The sequence below is a fragment of the Hyperoodon ampullatus genome (assembly GCF_949752795.1).
Source record: "Hyperoodon ampullatus genome assembly, chromosome: X".
In the NCBI taxonomy this organism is placed as follows: Eukaryota; Metazoa; Chordata; class Mammalia; order Artiodactyla; family Ziphiidae; genus Hyperoodon; species Hyperoodon ampullatus.
The window spans coordinates 52662617-52684260 of NC_136913.1; the positions used below are offsets into that span (position 1 = coordinate 52662617).

The 21644-nt window shown below is 36.2% G+C and overlaps 1 protein-coding gene across 4 annotated transcripts in view; it reads right to left on the bottom strand.

Annotated features, from left to right (window-relative positions):
* Positions 1 to 21644, bottom strand: part of ARHGEF9 (Cdc42 guanine nucleotide exchange factor 9) — a gene marked incomplete at both ends in the record, with an annotated part of 229194 nt that overhangs the window by 66395 nt on the left and 141155 nt on the right. The window lies entirely within an intron of this gene.

Genomic DNA, 21644 nt, shown 5'->3' on the forward strand with positions numbered 1-21644 from the left:
ACTACAAAGCTGAGGAAAAGGAGGCCCAAAACACACTAAGTTAAACAAAATGAGAAGACAGAGAAATATGAAGCAGATGAAGGAGCAAGGCAAAAACCCAGCAGAACAAACAAATGAAGAGGAAATAGGCAGTCTACCTGAAAAACAATTCAGAGTAATGATAGTAAAGATGATCCAAAATCTCAGAAATAGAAGAGAGAAAATACAAGAACTGTTTAACAAGGACCTAGAAGAACTCAAGAGCAAACAAACAGTGATGAAGAACATAATAAATGAAATGAAAAATACTCTAGAAGGAATCAATAGAAGAATAACTGAGGCAGAAGAATGGATAAGTGAGCTGGAAGATAGAATAGTGCAAATACCTGTGGCAGAGCAGAATAAAGATAAAAGAATGAAAAGACACTTCTGGGGCAACATTAACTGCAACAAAATTCAAATTATAGGGGTCCCAGAAGAAGAACAGAAAAAGAAAGTATCTGAGAAAATATCTGAAGAGACTATAGTCGAAAACGTCCCTAACATGGGAAAAGAAATAGTCAGTCAAGTCCAGGAAGAGCAGAGAGTCCCATACAGGATAAATCCAAGAAACATGGCAAGACACATATTAAGGAAACAATAAAAAATTAAACACAAACCAAAAATATTAAAAGCAGTGAGGGAAAAGCAAAAAATAACATACAAGGGAATCCCCAGAAGCTTAACAGCTGATCTTTCAGCAGAAATTCTGAAAGCCAGAAGGGAGTGCAGGACATATTAAAAGTGATGAAAGGGAAAAACCTACAACCAAGATTACTCTACCCAGCAAGGATCTCATTCAGATTTGATGGCAAAATTAAAACCTTTACAGACTAGCAAAACTTAAGAGAATTCAGCACAATCAAACCAGCTTTACAAAAAAATGCTAAAGCAACTTCTCTAGGCAGGAAACACAAGAGAAGGAAAAGACCTACAAAAAAATAATTAAGAAAATGGTAATAGAAATATACATATCAATAATTAACTTAAATGTAAGTGGATTAAATGCTCCAACCAAAGGACACAAAATGCTGAATGGATACAAAAACAAGACGCATGTAAATGCTATCTACAAGCAACCCACTTCAGATCTAGGGACACATACAGACTGAAAGTGATGGGATGGAAAAAGATATTCCAGGCAAATGGTAATCAAAGGAAATCTGGAGTATCAATACTCATAAGAGACAAAATATACTTTAAAATAAAAACTATTACATGAGAAAAAGAAGGACACTACATAATGATCAAGGGATCAATCCATGAGAAGATATAACAAGTGTAAATATTTATGCACCCAACATAGGAGCATCTCAATAAAAAAGGCAAATGCTAACAGCCATAAAAGGGGAAAATGACAGTAACACAATCATACTGGGGAGTTTAACACCCCACTTTCACAAATGGACAGATAATCCAATATGAAAATAAATAAGGAAACACAAGCTTTAAATGATGCATTAAACAAGATGGAATTAATTGATATTTATAACACATTCCATCCGAAAACAACAGAATATACTTTCTTTTCAAGTGCTCATGGAACATTCTCCAGGATAGATCATATCTTGGGACACAAATCAAACATTGGTAAATTTCAGAAAATTGAAATCGTATCAAGTATCATTTCCAACCACAGTGTTATGAGACTAGATATCAATTACAGTGAAAACACTGTAAAAAATACAAACACAGGATGGCTAAACAATACATTACCAAGTAACCAAGAGATCACAGAAAAAATCAAAGAGGAAATCAAAAAATACCTAGAAACAAATGACAATGAAAACACATTGACCCAAAACCTATGGGATGCAGCAAAAGCAGTTTTTAAGAGGGAAGTTTACAGCAATACAATCTTACCTCAAGAAAAAAGGAAAATCTCAAATAAACAACCTATCTTTACACCTAAAGCAATTAGAGAAAGAAGAAGAGCAACAAAAAAAGTTAGCAGAAGGAAAGAAATCATATAGATTGCATGAGAAATAAATGAAAAGGAAATGAAGGAAACTACTGTTTCAATATATGCAAATCTATCAATGTGATGCACCATATTAACAAATTAAAGGATAAAAATCAGGGCTTCCCTGGTGGCGCAGTTGTTGAGAGTCCAGCTGCTGATGCAGGGGGCACAGGTTCGTGCCCCGGTCTGGAAAGATCTCACATGCCGCAGAGCAGCAGGGCCCGTGAGCCATGGCCACTGGGCCTGTGCATCTGGAGCCTGTGCTCTGCAACGGGAGAGGCCATAACAGTAAGAGGTCCACGTGCGGGGAAAAAAAAAAAAAAAAAGGATAAAAATCAAATATCAATAAAACTAAAAGCTGGTTCTTTAAGAAGATAAAATTGACGTACCAGTAGCCAGACTCATCAAGAAAAAAAGAAAGGACAAGACTCAAAGGAACCGAAATAGAAATGAAAAAGAAGTAACACCTGACACTGTGGAAATAAAAAGGATCATGAGAGACTACTACAAGCAACTATGTGCAAATAAAATACACAACTTGGAAGAAATGGAAAAATTCTTAGAAAAGTACAACCTTCCAAGACTGAACTAGGAAGAAGTAAAAAACATGAAGAGACTAATCACAAGCACTATAATTGAAATTGTGATTAAAAATCTTCCAACAAACAAAAGCATAGGGCCAAATGGATTCACAGGTGAATTCTATCAAACGCTTACGGAAGAGTTAACACCTATTCTTCTCAAAATCTCCCAAAATATAGCAGAGGGAGGAACATTCCAAACTCATTCAATAAGGCACTATCACTCTGATACCAAAACCAGACAAAGATGTCACAAAAAAAGAAAACTACAGGCCAATATCACTGATCAACATAGATGCAAAAATCCACCACAAAATACTAGCAAACAGAATCCAACAGCACTTTGAAAGGATCATACAACATGATCAAGTAGGGTTTATCCCAGGAATGCATGGATTCTTCAATATATGCAAATGAATCAATGTTATACACCATATTAACAAATTGAAGAATTAAAACCATGTGAGAATCTCAGTAGATGCAGAAAAGGCTTTTGACAAATATCAATATCCATTTATGATAAAAAATTCTGAAGAAAGAAAGCATAGAGGGAAGCTACATCAACATAATAAAGCCATATATGACAAACCCACAGCCAGCATCGTTCTCAATGGTGAAAAACTGAAACCATTTCCTCTAAGGTCCAGAACAAGACAAGGTGGCCCACTCTCACCATTATTCAACATAGCTTTGGAAGTTTTAGGCATGGCAACCACAGAACAGAAATAAATAAAAGGAATCCAAAATGGAAAAGAAGTAAAACTGTCACTGTTTGCAGATGGCATGATACTATACATAGAGAATCCTAAGGATGTTACCAGAAAACTACTAGAGCTAATCAATGAATTTGGTAAAGTTGCATGATACAAAATTAATGCTCAGAAGTCTCTTGCATTCCTATACACTATGATGAAAAAATTGAAAGAGAAATTGAGGAAACACTCCCATTTAAGATTGCATCAAAAAGAATAAAATACCTAGGAATAAACCTACCTAAGGAGACAAAAGACCTGTATGCAGAAAACTATAAGACACTGATAAAAGAAATTAAAGATGATACAAATAGATGGAGAGATATACCATGTTCTTGGATTGGAAGAATCCACATTGTGAAAATGAATGTACAACCCAAAGCAATCTACAAATTCAATGCAATCCTTAAACTACCAATGGCATTTTTCACAGAAGTAGAACAAAAAAATTCTCAATTTGTGTGGAAACACAAAAGACCATGAATAGCCAGAGGAATCTTGAGAAAGAAAAACGGAGCTGGAGGAATCAGGCTCCCTGACTTCAGACTATACTACAAAGATATAGTAATCAAGACAGTATAGTACTGGCACAAAAACAGAAATATAGATAAAAGGAACAGGATAGAAAGCCAGAGATAAACCCATGCACCTATGGTCACCTTATTTTTGATAAAGGATGTAAGAATACACAGTGGAGAAAAGACAGCCTCTTCAGTAAGTGGTGCTGGGAAAACTGGACAGCTACATATAAAAGAATGAAATTAGAGCACTCCCCAACACCAGACACAAAAATAAACTCAAAATTTATTAAAGACCTATATGTAAGGCCAGACACTATAAAACTCTTAGAGGAAAACATAGGCAGAACACTCTATGACACAAATCACATTAAGATCCTTTTTGACCCACCTCCTAGAGAAATGTATATAATAACAAAAATAAAGAAACAGGACCTAATGAAACTTAGAAGATTTTGCATAGCAAAGGAAGCCATAAACAAGACGAAAAGACATCCCTCAGAATGGGAGAAAATATTTGCAAATAAAGCAACTGACAAAGGATTAATCTCCAAAATTTACAAGCAGCTCATGAAGCTCAATATCAAAGAAACAAAAAACCCAATCCCAAAATGGGCAGAAGATCTAAATAGACATTTCTCCAAAGAAGATATACAGACTGCCAACAAACACATGAAAGAATGCTCAACATCATTAATCATCACAGAAATGCAAATCAAAACTACAATGAGGTATCACCTCACAACAGTCAGAATGGCCATGATCAAAAAATCTACAAACAATAAATGCTGGAGAGAGGTTGGAGAAAAGAGAAGCCTCTTGCACTGTTGGTGGGAGTGTGAAATGATACAGCCAGTATGGAGAACAGTATGGAAGTTCCTTAAGAAACTAAAAACAGAACTACCATATGACCCAGCAATCCCACTGCTGGGCATATACCCTGAGAAAACCATAATTGAAAAAGAGTCATGCAGCAGAATGTTCATTGCAACTCTATTTACAATAGCCAGGACATGGAAGCAACCTAAGTGTCCACTGACAGATGAATGAATAAACAAGATGTGGCACAAATATACAATGGAATATTACTAAGTCATAAAAAGAAACGAAATTGACTTATTTGTAGGGAGGTGAATGGATGTAGAGTCTGTCATACAGAGTGAAGTAAGTCACAAAGAGAAAAACAAATACCATATGCTAACATATATATTTGGAATCTAAAAAAAAAAAAAAGGTCATGAAAAACCTAGGGGCAGAACAGGAATAGAGACGCAGACCTACTAGAGAATGGACTTAAGGATACAGGTAGGGGACAAGTAAGCTGGGACAAAGTGAGAGAGTGGCATGGACATATATACACTACAAAATGTAAAGTAGATAGCTAGGGGGACACAGCCACATAGCATAGGGAGATATGCTCGGTGTTTTGTGATCACATAGAGGGGTGGGATAGGGAGGGTGGGAGGGAGGGAGACACAAGAGGGAAGAGATATGGGTTTATATGTATATGTATAGCTGATTCACTTTGTTATACAGCAGAAACTAACACACCATTGTAAAGCAATTATACTCCAATAAAGATGTTTAATTAAAAATTCTAGAAAACATAAATGCTGGAGAGGGTGTGGAGAAAAGGAAATCATCTTGAACTATTCGTGGGAATGTAAATTGATACAGCTACTATGGAAAACAGTAAGGAGGTTCCTTAAAAAACTTAAAATAGAACTACCGTATGACCCAGCAATCCTACTACTGGGCATATACCCTGAGGCGGCCATAATTCAAAAAGACACATGTACCACAATGATCATTGTGGCATTATTTACAACAGCCAGGACATGAAAGTAACCTCAGTGTCCATCAAGAGATGAATAGAGGGATGTTGGAAGATGGCGGAACAGTAAGACGCAGAGATCACCTTCCTCCCCACAAATACATCAGAAATTCATCTACACGTGGAACAACTCCTACAGAACACCTACTGAACACTGACAGGAGACCTTAGACCCCCCAAAAGGAGGATGAAAGGCTCTTGCTGCTGCAGCCAGGAGTCAGTGCGGTGCCTCTGAGGTGAGAGAGCCAACTTCAGGACACTGGTTCACAAGAGACCTCCCAGGTCCACATAATATCTAATGGCGAAAATCTCCCAGAGATCTCCATCTCAACACCAGCACCGAGCATCACTCAATGAACAGCAAGCTACAGTGCTGGCCACCCTATGCCAAGCAACTAGCAAGACAGGAACACAAACCCACCCATTAGCAGGGAGGATGCCTAAAAACATAATAATACCACAGACACCCCAAAAAACACCACCAGATGTGGACCTGTCCACCAGAAAGACAAGATCGAGCCTCATCCACCAGAACACAGGCACTAGTCCCCTCCACCAGGAAGCCTACACAACTCACTGAAACAACCTTAGCCACTGGGGACAGACACCAAAAACAACGGGTACTACAAAACTGCAGCCTGCAAAAAGGAGACCCCAAACACAGTAAGATAAGAAAAATGAGAAGACAGAAAAACATACAGTAGGTGAAGGAGCAAGATAAAAACCCACCAGACCTAACAAATGAAAAGGAAATAGGCAGTCTACCTGAAAAACAATTCAGAATAATGATAGTAAAGATGACCCAAAATCTTGAAAACAGAATAGACAAAATGCAAGAAACAGTTAACAACGACCTAGAAGAACTATAGATGAATCAAGCAACGATTAGAAACACAGTAAATGAAGTTAAAAATACTCTAGATGGGATCAATAGCAGAATAACTGAGGCAGAAGAATGGATAAGTGACTTGGAAGATAAAATAGTGGAAATAACTGCTGCAGAGCAGAATACAGAAAAAAGAATGAAAAGAACTGAGGACAGTCTCAGAGACCTCTGGGACAACACTAAATGCACCAACATTCGAATTATAGGGGTGCCAGAAGAAGAAGAGGAAAAGAAAGGGAATGAGAAAATATTTGAAGAGATTATAGTTGAAAACTTCCCTAATATGGGAAAGTAAATAGTTAATGAAGTCCATGAAGAACAGAGTCCCATACAGGATAAATGCAATGAGAAATATGACAAGACACATATTAATCAAACTGTCAAAAATTAAATACAAAGAAAACATATTAAAAGTAGCAAGGGAAAAACAACAAATAACACACAGGAGAATCCCCATAAGGTTAACAGCTGATCTTTCAGAAGAAACTCTGCAAGCCTGAAGGGACTGGCAGGACATATTTAAAGTGATGAAGGAGAAAAATCTACAACCAAGATTAATCTACCCAGCAAGGATCTCATTCAGATTTGATGGAGAAATTAAAAACTTTACAGACAAGCAAAAGATGAGAGTGTTCAACACCACCAAACCAGCTTTACAACAAATGCTAAAGGAACTTCTCTAGGCAAGAAACACAACAGAAGGAAGATACCTACAATAACGAACCCAAAACAATTAAGGAAATGGGAATAGGAACATAAATATCAATAAATACCTTAAATGTAAAAGGACTAAATTCTCCCACCAAAAGACACAGATTGGCTGAATGGATACAAAAACAAGACCCATATATATGCTGTCTACAAGAGACCCACTTCAGACCTAGAGACACATACAGATTGAAAGTAAGGGGATGGAAAAATATATTCCATGCAAACGGAAATCAAAAGAAAGCTGGAGTAGCAATTCTCATATCAGACAAACTAGACATTAAAATAAAGACAATTAGAAGAGACAAAGAAGGACACTACATAATGATCAAGGGATCGATCCAAGAAGAAGATATAACAATTGTAAATATTTATGCACCCAACATAGGAGCACCTCAATACATAAGGCAAATACTAACAGCCATAAAAGGGGAAATCGACAGTAACACACTCATAGTAGGGGATTTCAACACCCCACTTTCACCAATGGACAGATCATCCAAAATGAAAATAAATAAGGAAACACAAACTTTAAATGATACATTAAACAACATGGACTTAACTGATATTTATAGGACATTCCATCCAAAAACAAGAGAATACACATTTTTCTCAAGTGCTCATGGAACATTCTCCAGGATAGATCATATCTTGGGTCACAAATCAAGCCTTGGTAAATTTAAGAAAATTGAAATGGTATCAAGTATCTTTTCCGACCACAATGCTATGAGACTAGATATCAATTACAAGAAAAGATCTGTAAAAAATACAAACACATGGAGGCTAAATAATACACTACTTAATAACGAAGTGATCACTGAAGAAATCAAAGAGGAAATAAAAAAATACCTAGAACCAAATGACAATGGAGACACGATGACCCAAAACCTATGGGACACAGCAAAAGCAATTCTAAGGGGGAAGTTTATAGCAATACAATCCCACCTTAAGAAACAGGAAACATCTCGAGTAAACAACCTGATCCTGCACCTAAAACAATTAGAGAAAGAAGAACAAAAATCCCCCAAAGTTAGCAGAAGAAAAGAAAACATAAAGATCAGATCAGAAATAAATAAAAAAGAAATGAAGGAAACGATAGCAAAGATCAATAAAACTAAAAGCTGGTTCATTGAGAAGATAAACAAAATTGATAAACCATTAGCCAGACTCATCAAGAAAAATAGTGAGAAGACTCAAATCAGTAGAATTAGAAATGAAAAAGGACAGGCAACAACTGACACTGCAGAAATACAAAAGATCATGAGAGATTACTACAAGCAACTCTATGCCAATAAAATGGACAACCTGGAAGAAATGGACAAATTCTTAGAAATGCAGAACATTCTGAGGCTGCACCAGAGAAATACAAAATATGAACAGACCAATCACAAGCACTGAAATTGAAACTGTAGTTAATTATCTTCCAACAAACAAAAGCCCAGGACCAGATGGCTTCACAGGTGAATTCTATCAAACATTTAGAGAAGAGCTAACACCTATCCTTCTCAAACTCTTCCAAAATATAGCAGAGGGAGGAACACTCCCAAACTCATTCTATGAGGCCACCATCACCTTGATACCAAAACCAGGCAAGGATGTCACAAAGAAAGAAAACTACAGGCCAATATCACTGATGAACATAGATGCAAAAATCCTCAACAAAATACCAGCAAACAGAATCCAACAGCACATTAAAAGGATCATACACCATGATCAAGTGGGGTTTACTCCAGAATGCAAGGATTCTTCAATATACACAAATCAATCAACGTGACACACCATATTAACAAATTGAAGGAGAAAAACCATATGATCTTCTCAATAGATGCAGAGAAAGCTTTCGCAAAATTCAACCTCCATTTATGATAAAAACCCTGCAGAAAGTAGGCATAGAGGGAACTTTCCTCAACATAATAAAGGCCATATATGACAAACCCACAGCCAACATCGTCCTCAATGGTGAAAAACTGAAACCATTTCCACTAAGATCAGGAACAAGATAAGGCTGCCCACTCTCATCTCTCTTATTCAACATAGTTTTGGAAGTTTTAGCCACAGCAATCAGAGAAGAAAAGGAGATAAAAGGAATCCAAACTGGAAAAGAAGACGTAAAGCTGTCACTGTTTGCAGATGACATGATACTATACATAGAGAATCCTAAAGATGCTACCAGAAAACTACTAGAGCTAATCAATGAATTTGGTAAAGTAGAAGGATACAGAATTAATGCATAGAAATGTCTGGCATTCCTGTACACTAATGATGAAAAATCTGAAAGTGAAATCAAGAAAACACTCCCATTTACCATTGCAACAAAAAGAATAAAATATCTAGGAATAAACCTACCTAAGGAGACAAAAGGCTTGTATGCAGAAAATTATAAGACACTGATGAAAGAAATTAAAGATGATACAAATAGATGGAGAGATATACCATGTTCCTGGGTCGCAAGAATCAATATTGTGAAAATGGCTCTACTACCCAAAGCAATCTACAGATTCAATGCAATCCCTATCAAACTACCATTGGCATTTTTCACAGAACTAGAACAAAAAATTTCAAAATTTGTTTGGAAAAACAAAAGACCACGAATAGCTAAAGCAATCTTGAGAATGAAAAACGGAGCTGGAGGAATCAGGCTCCCTGATTTCAGACTATACTACAAGGCTACAGTAATCAAGACATTGTGGTTCTGGCACAAAAACAGAAAGATAGATCAATGGAACAGAAGAGAAAGCCCAGAGATAAACCCACGAACATATGGTCAACTTATCTTTGATAAAGGAGGCAGGAATGTACAGTGGACAAAGGACAGCCTCTTCAATAAGTGGTGCTGGGAAAATTGGACAGGGACATGTAAAAGTATGAGATTAGATCACTCCCTAACACCATACACAAAAATAAGCTCAAAATGGATTAAAGACCTAAATGTAAGGCCAGACACTATCAAACTCTTAGAGGAAAACATAGGCAGAACACTCTATGACATAAATCACAGCAAGATCCTTTTGGACCCACCTCCTAGAGAAATGGAAATAAAAACAAAAATAAACAAATGGGACCTAATGAAACGTCAAAGCTTTTGCACAGTAAAGGAAACCATAAAGAAGACCAAAAGACAACCCTCAGAATGGGAGAAAATATTTGCAAATAAAGCAACTGACAAAGGATTAATCTCCAAAATTTATAAGCAGCTCATGCAGCTCAATATCAAAAAAGCAAACAACCCAATCCAAAAATGGGCAGAAGACCTAAATAGACATTTCTCCAAAGAAGATATACTGACTGCTAACAAACACATGAAAGAATGCTCAACATCATTAATCATTAGAGAAATAAATAAATCAAAAGTACAATGAGATATCATCTCACACCAGTCAGAATGGCTATCATCAAAAAATCTAGAAACAATAAATGCTGGAGAGGGTGTGGAGAAAAGGGAACACTCTTGCACTGCTGGTGGGCATGTGAATTGGTACAGCCTCTATGGAGAACAGTATGGAGGTTCCTTAAAAATCTACAAATAGAACTACCATATAACCCAGCAATCCCACTACTAGGCATATACCCTGAGAAAACCATAATTCAAAAAGAGACATGTCCCAAAATGTTCATTGCAGCTCTATTCACAATAGCCCAGAGATAGAAACAACCTAAGTGTCCATCATCGGATGAATGGATAAGGAAGATGTGGCACATATATACAATGGAATATTACTCAGCCTTAAAAAGAAACGAAATTGAGCTATTTTTAATTAGGTGGATAGACCTAGAGTCTGTCATACAGAGTGAAGTAAGTCAGAAAGGGAAAGACAAATACCGTATGCTACCACATATATATGGAATTTTAGAAAAAAAATGTCATGAAGAACCTAGGGGTAAAACAGGAATAAAGGCACAGACCTAGTTGAGAATGAATTGTGGATATGGGGAGGGGGAAGGGTAAGCTGTGACAAAGCGAGAGAGAGGCATGGACATATATACACTACCAAACGTAAGGTAGATAGATAGGGGGAAGCAGCTGCATAGCACAGGGAGATCAGCTCGGTACTTTGTGACTGCCTGGAGGGGTGGGATGGGGAGGGTGGGAGGGAGGGAGACACGGGAGGTAAGGGATGTGGGAACAGATGTATATGTATGACTGGTTCGCTTTGTTGTAAAGCAGAAACTAGTAAAAAAATAATAAAAACACTCTTCCCACCTCTTAAAAAATAAAAATAAAAATAAAAAAATAAAATGTTTACTGGGTGCCTATTATGTATCAAGTACTGGAGATAGAAAGACAAACTAGGTACAATTCCCATCCATTAAGGAGCTCAAAGTCTAGTGGGGTAAAATAGCAAAACAGTTATAATAAAATAAAATAAAACATGAAAATAATATTGCTATGGACTCAGTTGTGTCCTCCCTGAATTCATATATTGAAGCCCAAGACTCCCTTGTGACTGTATTCCAGATAGGGCCTTTAAGGAGGGATTAAAGTTAAATGAGGTTATAAGAGTGGAGCCCTGATCCCATAGAACTTGTAAGAAGAGGAAGAGACACCAGAGCGCTCTCTCTCCACCACATGAAGACACAGCAGGTAGGCAGCTATGTGCAAGCCAAGAAGAAAGCCCTCCTTCAGAAGAACCTGACCACACTGGCATCCTGATCTTGGGACTTCCAGCCTCCAGAAGCGTCAGAAAATAAATTTCTGTTGTTTAAGTCACTCAGTCTATGGTATTTTGTTATAGCAGCCCAAGCTGACTGATAAAATGTTATGTGCACGTTTTAGGTGAATTTGAAGGTAAGAGTATGTCAAATGCCACACAGAGGTCTAGTAGATAAATACAGGTTTGGTAAACAGGTCACTGATGACATTAGTGAGAGGAGTTTCAGGTGACTAATGAAGAAGGCTGAGTTGGATTGCACAGGCTTTTCGAGTAAAACAGAAAAAGATTAATGAGGGAAAAATAGTCTTACTCAACATTAACTCATGTGATAAAATGATAATTGCTGTTTCAGGGTGACAATACTGTAAAAACCATATACAAAAACCTCAGAGAATAAACGACCCAGAAACATAGCCAACTGACCCAATATAAGTAAGTCTATTTCTGAACTTTCTACTCTGTTCCAATGATCTATGTGTCTATCCATTCACCTATACTGCACTGTCTTGTTTACTCTAACTTTATAGTTAGTTTTGAAATCAGGTAGTGTGGCCCATCAACTACTTTATTTTTTCTCAACTTTTATTTTTTGAACAATTCTAGTCTCATCCATATAAATTTTAGTATCAGCTTGTTTATATCTATGAAAAGTCTGATAGGATTTTTACTGGAATTGCATGAAGCTATTATAGATCATGTGGGGAGAATGAACCATCTTCACAATGTTGACCTATGTTTTCCCCATCAAACAAGGCTGCTTCCCAATTAATATGATGCTGATAAACAATAATTTTGTAAGTGGTAAAAAACTATGTAATAAAAACCAGATTATTTTAAAAAAACAGATGAATGGATAAGGAAGATGAGGCACATATATACAATGGAATATTATGCAGCCATAAAAAGAAACAAAATTGAATTATTTGTAGTGAGGTGGATGGACCTACGGTCTGTCATACAGAGTGAAGTATGTCAGAAAGTGAAAAACAAATACTGTGTTCTAACACATATATATGGAATCTAAAGAAAAAAATGTTTCTAATGAACCTAGGGGCAGGACAGGAATAAAGTTGCAGACATAGAGAATGGACTTGATGATACGTGGTGGGGAAGGTTCAGCTGGGACGAAGTAAGAGTGTAGCATTGACATATATACACTACCAAAAGCAAAATAGATAGCTAGTGGGAAGCAGCTGCATAGCACAGGGAGAACAGCTCGGTGCTTTGTGACCACCTAGAGGGGTGGGATAGGGAGGGCGGGAGGGAGGCTCAAGAAGGAGGTGATATGGTGATATATGTATACATATAGCTGATTCACTTTGTTATACAGCAGAAACTAACACACCACTGTAAAGCAATTATACTCCAATAAAGATGTTTAAAAAAATAAATATATAAGTAAGAATAGCTCGTAAATTCTCTAAAGGAAGGGTAATGAGAGATGACTGGCCCTGAAAATAGTAAAACACACAGTGGCAAAAAAATTCTGGCACTGGATCATAAAAAGTGATAGGTTAGAGTTTCGATTTCTGGTAGCGGCAGACTAAATAGTTTTAGATAAATCTTACCACTGAGAATAGTTAGAAAAGATTGAAAAATATAATAAATTTCTGTTTGAAAGAATCATATCATCCAGAGCCTCAAATTGTCTCCATAGAATATTCCTTAGGACATACACTTTGGACTATTCAGGGGTAAAGATTAGTGATGTATGCAAGTTAAACATATACGTGTGTGTATGTGTATGTGTGTTTGTGTGTGTGTGTGTGTACATGTAGAGAGAGGGGAGGAGGGGTTAGGAGAGTGTGAGCACATTCAAATTATTCATCAAAATTAGTAGAATGCTTTTTTTTAAAAATTGGGGTATAGTTGTTTCACAATGTTCTGTTAGTTTCTACTGCACAGCGAAGTGGAGTTTCCTGTGCTATACAGCAAGTTCTCATTAGTTATCTATTTTATACGTATTAGTGTATATATGTCAATCCCAATTTCCCAATTCATCCCACCACCACCTTCCCCCTGCTTTCTCCCCTTGGTGTCCATATGTTTGTTCTCTACATCTATGTCTCTATTTCTGCCTTGCAAACTTGTTCATCTGTACCATTTTTCTAGATTCCACATATATGTGTTAATATACAGTGTTTGTTTTTCCGTTTCTGACTTACTTCACTCTGTATGACAGTCTATAGGTCCATCCACGTCTCTACAAATGACCCAATTTCCTTCCTTTGTATGGTGAGTAATATTCTGTTGTACATATGTACCACATCTTCTTTATCCATTCGTTTGTTGATGGGCACTTATGTTGCTTCCATGACCTGGCTATTGTAAATAGTGTTGCAAGGAACATTGGGGTGCATGTGTCTTTTTGAATTATTTTCTCAGGGTATATGCCCAGCTGTGGGATTGCTGGGTCATATGGTATCAAAAAAACAAACAACCCAATCAAAAGATGGGCAGAAGACCTAAATAGACATTTCTCCAAAGAAGACATACAGATGGCCAAGAGGCACATGAAAAGATGCTCAACATCACTAATTATTAGAGAAATGCAAATCAAAACTACAATGAGGTATCACCTCACACAGTTTAGAATGGGCATCATCAGAAAATCTACAATAAATGCTGGAGAGTGTATGGAGAAAAGGGAACCCTCTTGCACTGTTGGTGGGAATGTAAATTGATACAGCCACTATGGAGAACAGTATGGAGGTTCTTTAGAAAACTAAAAAATAGAATGTTAATATTAGGTGAATCTGTGTAAATGGTATACAGGCATCCTTCATTTCATTGCACTTCACTGTTTTTTACAAGTTGAAGTTTGGGACAATCCTGGTTGAGCAAGTCTATTGGCGCCATTCTTCCAACAGCATTTGCTCACATCATGTCTCTATGCCACATTTTGGTAATTCTTGGAAGGTTTCAAACTTTTTCACTATTACTATATTTGTTATGGTAATCTGTGAGCAGTGATCTTTGATGTTAATGTTGTAATTGTTTGAGGGTGATACAAACCTCACCCAGGTAAGAAGGTAAATTCACTGTATAAATGTTGTGTATTCTGACTGCTCCACTGTTCCTCCATCTCTCTCCCACTCCTTGGGGCTCACTATTACCTGAGACACAACAATATGGAAGTTAAGCCAATTAATAACATTACAGTGGCCTCTAGTGTTCAAGTGAGAGGACGCGACACATGTCTCACACTTTAAATCAAAAGCCAGAATAATTAAACTTAGTGAGGAAGGTATGACAAAAGCTGAGATAGGCTGAAAGCTAGGCCTCTTGTGCCAAACAGCCAAGCTGTGAAGGCAAGGGAAAAGTTCTTGAAGGAAATTAAAAGTGCTATTCCACTGAACACACGAATGATAAGAAAGTGAAACAGCTTTATTGCTGATATGGAGAAAGTTTTAGTTGTCTGGATAGAAGATCAAACCAGCCACAATATTCCCCTAAGCCAAAGCCTAATCCAGAACAGGAATCTATTCAAATCTACAAAGGCTGAAAGAGGTGAGGAAGCTGCAGAGAAAAGAGTGAAGCTAGCAGAGGTTAGTTCATGAGGTCTAAGGAAAGAAGCCATCTCCATAACAAGGTGAAGCAGCAAGTTCAAGGTGAAGCAGCAAGTGCTAATGTAGAAGCTGCAGCAAGTTATCTAGAAGATCTAGCTAAGATAGTAAAGGAAGGTGGCTACACTAAACAACAGATTTTCAGTGTAGGCAAAACAGCCTTCCATAAAAAGAAGATGCCCTCTAGGATGTTCACAGCTAGAGAGGAAAAGTCAGTGACTGGCTTCAAAGCCTAAAAGGGCAGGCTGACTATTTTGTTAGGAGCTAATGCAGCTGGTTGATTTTAAGTTGAAGCTAGTGCTCATTTACCATTCTGAAAATCCTGAGGCCTTTAAGAATTATGTTAAATCTACTCTGCTTGTGCTCTATAGATGGAACAACAAAGCCTGGATGACAGCAGTTCTGTTTACAACAACATGATTTACTGAAAATTTTAGGTCCCCTGTTGAGACTTACTGCTCAGAAGAAAATTATTTGCAAAATATTACTGCTCATTGACAATTCCCCTGGTCACCCAAGAGCTCTGATGGAGATGTACAATGAGATTAATGTTGTTTTCATGCCTGCTAACACAGCCCATGGATCAAAGAGTAATTTTGACTTTTAAGTCTTATGATTAAGAAATACATTTTTAAGGCTATAGCTCCCATAGACAGTGATTCCTCTGATGTATCTAGACAAAGCAAATTGAAAACCTTCTGGGAAGGATTCACCATTCTAGGTGCCATTAAGAACATTCGTGATCCATGGGAAGAGGTCAAAATACCAATGTTAACAGGAGTTCAGAAGAAGTTGATTCCAACCCTCATGGATGACTTTGAAAAGTTCAAGATTTCAGTGGAGGAAGTAATTGCAGATATAATGGAAATAGCAAGAGAAGTAGAATTAGGAGTGGTGGCTGAAGATGTGACTGAATTGCTGCAATCTCATGATAAAACTTTAATGGATGAGAAATTGCTTATTACAGATGAGCAAAGAAAGTGGTTTCTGAAGATGGAATCAACTTCTGGTGAAGATGCTGTGAAGATAGTTGAAATGACAACAAAAGGTTTAGAATATTACATAAACTCAGTTGCTAAAACAGTGGCAGGGTTTGAGAGAATTTCCATTTTGAAAGAAATTCTGCTTTGGGTAAAGTACTGTCAAACAGCAGTGCATGCTACAGAGAAATCATTCATGAAAGGAAAAATCAATTGACAACAAACTTCATTGTTTTATTTTAAGAAATTGCCACAGCTACCCCAACCTTCAGCAACCAACACCCTGATCAGCAGCTATCAACATCAAGGCAAGACCCTCCACCAGCAAAATTATTATGACTTGCTGAAGGCTCATATGGTGGTTAGCATTTTTCAGTAACAAAGTGTTTTTAAGTAAGGCATATATATTGTTTTTTAGACATAATGCCTTACACTTAATAGACAACAGCATAATGTAAACATAACTTTTATATGCACTGGGAAACCAAAATAATTGGGTGGTTCACTTTATTGTGGTGGTCTGGAACCAAACCTACATCTCTGAGGTATGCCTGTATGGGTACCCTTTGTACTGTTCTTATTTTTTTTAGCTTTTCTGTAAGTTTGAAATTATATCCAAGTTTTACAAAAATCTCTACAATTTTTTGTATACATTGTTCAGTACTCATTCAAAAATAACCTGGTGCATAAGAATATAAGACATGAGCAAAACCTAAGAAAAATAATAGAAAATAGAAACTGGTAGACCAAGAATATCAAGATGGAGTTATTACACATAGACTTAAAAAAACTATTATTAAAAAAAACTAAATAGGCAAGCCATACATATCAAAAGAAATCAGAAAAACACACATCTAATAAAGAACTTGCATCAATATATAAAAAAATACTAGAACTTAATAATAAAAAGACAAGTAACCTAATTTTAAAAATCAGGCCAAATAGTACACTAAAAGGATGATACACCATGATTAGGAGGGAGATATCCCAATCCAATTCACCATGTTAACAGATTAAAGGAGAAAAACCATATGATTATTTCAATAATTTCAATAAGCATTTGATAAAATACATTTATGATAAAAGCCACCAGCAAATCAGGATTAGAAACTTTCCCAATGTGATAAAGGGTGATCATGAAAAACTTAAAGTTAATATCATTCTTAATAGTAAATGCTGAATTTTTGTCCCTAAAAATCAGGTACAAAACAAAAGATGCCTGCTCTTACCACTTCTAGTTAACACTGTACTGAAGGTCTTGGCTAGTCCAATAAGACAAGCAAAGAAAATAGGAGTCATACAGATTGAAAAAGAAGAAATAAAACTGCCTTTATTTAGAAATGATGTGATTGTATATGTATACAATCCTAAGGAATCTAAGAAAGAAAAACTAGACCCAATTAGTGAATTCAATAATGTATCAGGATTCAAAGTCAATACAGTTGGCCCTCCATATTGGCAGGTTCTGCGTCTGTGGATTCAACCAAATGCAGATGGAAAATATTCAGAAAAAAAATTCTAGAAAGTTCCAAAAAGCAAAACTTTGTTTTGCATGCCAGTAACAATTTATATAGCATTTACATTTTATTTACAATCATTTACACAGTATTTACATTGTATTAAGTATAATAAGTAATCTAGAGGTGATTTAAAGTATATGGGAGTATGTGCATAGGTTATATGCAAATATTATACCATTTTATATAAGGGACTTGAGCATCTGTGGATTTTGGTATCTGCAGGGTGTCCTGGAACACATCTCCTGCAGATACTGAGGGACAGCTGTATAAAAAAAATGAGTTGCATTCCTATATCATAGCAGCAAACTATAGGAAATTGAAATAAAAATACAATTTATGAAGCAGCAAAAACTTAATTACTTAGAAATCAATTTTTAAAAATAAGATCAAGACCTATACAAGTGAAAACTAGAAACAATGCTGGGAGATTTAATGTAATCCTAATCAAAAAGCTGGAAGAATTCTTTTTTGTTGTTGTTGTCCTTGCTTTTTGTTAGAACTAAGCAAGCTGATTCTTCCCACCCACCCCCCAGTTTTATCCAGAAATAATTCACAAACATCACTGTATAAGTTTAAGGTGTACAGCAAGATGGCTTGCTTTACATATATTGTGAAATGATTACCACAATGTTTAACTTCCATCATCTCATATAGATAAAATAAAGAGAACAAAATTCTCCTTGTGATAAGATACATTTATATAGAAATACAAATCACCTAAAATAGCCAAAATTGTTTTGAAAAAGTATGAATTTGAAGGAATTTACCTGCTTTCAAGACTTGCTATGAAGCTACATTATTCAAGACAGTGTGACAAAAATATTGTAACTATGTATGGTAATAGATGTTAACTAGATTTACTGTGGTGATCATTTCACAATATATATAAATATTAAATTATTATGTTGTACACCTGAAACTGATATAATGCTATATGACAATTATATCTCAATTAAAACAAGAAGAAAACACAGTGTGATATTACTATGTATGTATATATATATATATATATATATATATATATATATATATATATATATATAGTCACACTGGAACAGAATAGTGTTCCTAAGAATAGAACTACACATATATGATCAATTGATTTTTGACAAAGATGCCCAGGTAATTCAATGGAGAAATTAATAGTTTTTTTAACAAAGGTGCTGGAACGACTGAATATCCATATGGAAGCAAATTAACCTTGAACCTTATTTTGCACCATATATAAAAAGTACCTCAAAAATGATCATAGCCTAAATATAAGAAATAAAACTACATAATTTCTATAAGAAAACAGGAGAAAAGCTTTGTGACTTTGGGTTAGGCAAAGATTTCTTAAATAAGAAACAAAAAAACATGAACCATGAAAAAGTCATAAATTGAATTTCAACAAAATTAAAAGTTTATGCTTTTCAAAGACAATGTTAAGAAAAAATGAAAGACTAAGCCACGACTGAGAAAACCTTTGAAAATCACATATATGACCAAGGACTTGCAAACAGAATACAGAAATAACGCTTGGAACTAAATAGTAAGAGAACAGACAACCCACATGGGCAAAAGACTAGGATACTTCACCAAAGGTTTTATACAGATGGCAAATAAGCACATGAAAAAATGCTCAATATCATTAGCCATTAGGGAAATGCAAATTAAACCCACAATGAAATGCCATTATTCACCTATTAGAATGCCTAAAATTAAAAATACTGATAATACCAAGTGCTGACAACCATGTGGAACAACTGCAACCCTTATATATTAGAAGTGAGAATGCAAAATGATACAGTAACTTTGGAAAACAGTTTGGCAGCATCTTATAAAATTAAACAAATACCTACAATGCAACCCAGTAATCCCACAGATGGAAACAACCTAGTAAACAACCCAGATGTCCTGGAATGAACTGGTGAATGAGTGGTATATCCACACAATGGAATTATCGTTAAGCAATAAAAAGAAAAATAACTAACTACTAATACAGGCAAAAATATGGATGGATATCAAAGAAATTAAGTGAAAGAAGCTAAACAAAATATCACTATTGCATTATTCTATTTATATGACATTCTAGAAAAAGCAAAATTATGGTGACAGAATGCAGATCAGTGTTTGCCAAGGGCAAGGGTGAGAGCAAAAACTGACAACAAAGGGAGAACATTAGAACTTGATAAAGTGATAAAGATGTCCCATATCTTGATTATGGCGGTAGTTACACAACTATATGCACTTGTTAAAACCCATCGAAGTAGACATTTGGTGAATTTTATTGTTTGTAAATTATACCTAAACAAAGATGATAAAGAATGAAATCCAAATAAATAAATTAATTAATTAATTAATTAATCCTAGAACTGAATTAAAAGAGGGTAAACAATCTAATATTTTTTAAAAGGCAAACTAATACATAAAGAAGGATAATACACCATGATTAGGTAGGGTTTATCCCAGCAATACAATGTTCATTTAACATATGAAAATTATTCAAACCAAATTCACCACATTAACAGATTACAGTGTAAAAGTATACGATCATTTCAATAGATCAGTGGTTCTTTTTTGTCCCTCAGTACAGTTGACAATGTCTGGAGACATTTGTGGTTGTCACAACTAGAAGGGTGCTACTGGCCTCCAGTAGATAGAGACCAGGAATGCTGTTAAACACCTTACAATGCACAGGGTAGACTCCAATTGAGAATCACTATTCCATATTCTACTTTCCCAGCTCAAGACTATATTTATGATATTTACACACATTGCTATTGGGTACTTACAACTAGTCTCTTGTTCCTTGCTATATAATACCTTACAGTAAGCATCCCCCATATGTTTCTCATCCATACCCTGGTGATAAATACCTAAGTTGCTTCTAACTGCACTCCACCACACACAACACTGCCATGCAATCAACAGCCTTGTAAATGTTCCCTCATGGACCTCTATGAGAATTTCTCTGGGATATATATTCATGAATGGAACCCAAGGTCATACACATGCTTAACTTTGATAAATACCATCCAGGTGCTTTCTGGAATGGCTGAACCAGTTTAATACTGTGCAAAAAAGAGTTAACATATCAGGCCTGAGACTGCTATCTCTAAAAAGCCCTGCTTGAAAGGTTGGCCTTTGGCTGGCATCTTGGAACTTGGATCTCAAGAGATTTTTCACCATTCCCTGACAAGAGTGGCTCACTGTGCCTAAACTATTTGTATGAACAATGTGGTTTATGCAGAATACTTGCTTTCCTTCTAGGAGTCTGGAATTTTGGTACATGCTAGGCAGAGTGTGCCTACATGACCAGCCACCCATAGAAATCTTGGGCACTGAGTCCCTAATAATTTTCCCTGGTAGACAACATTTCAAAACTGTTGTCACAACTCATTGCAAGGGGAATTAAGTGCATCCTGTGTGACTCCACTGGGAGAGGACTCTTGGAAACTTACACTTGGTTTCCTTCACAGTTTGCCCCAACTGCCTTTTCCTTTAGCTGATTTTGCTTTGTATCCTTTAGTTGTATTAAATCACAACCATTAGTACGACTATATGCTGAGTCCCGGGACTTGTAGCAAATCACTGAACATACGGGTGGCCTTAGGGCTATCTCTCCACTACACATTCCCATAGTCAAAGCAGGAGAATTTGCAAGAAAACTTACTCTTATAGTTG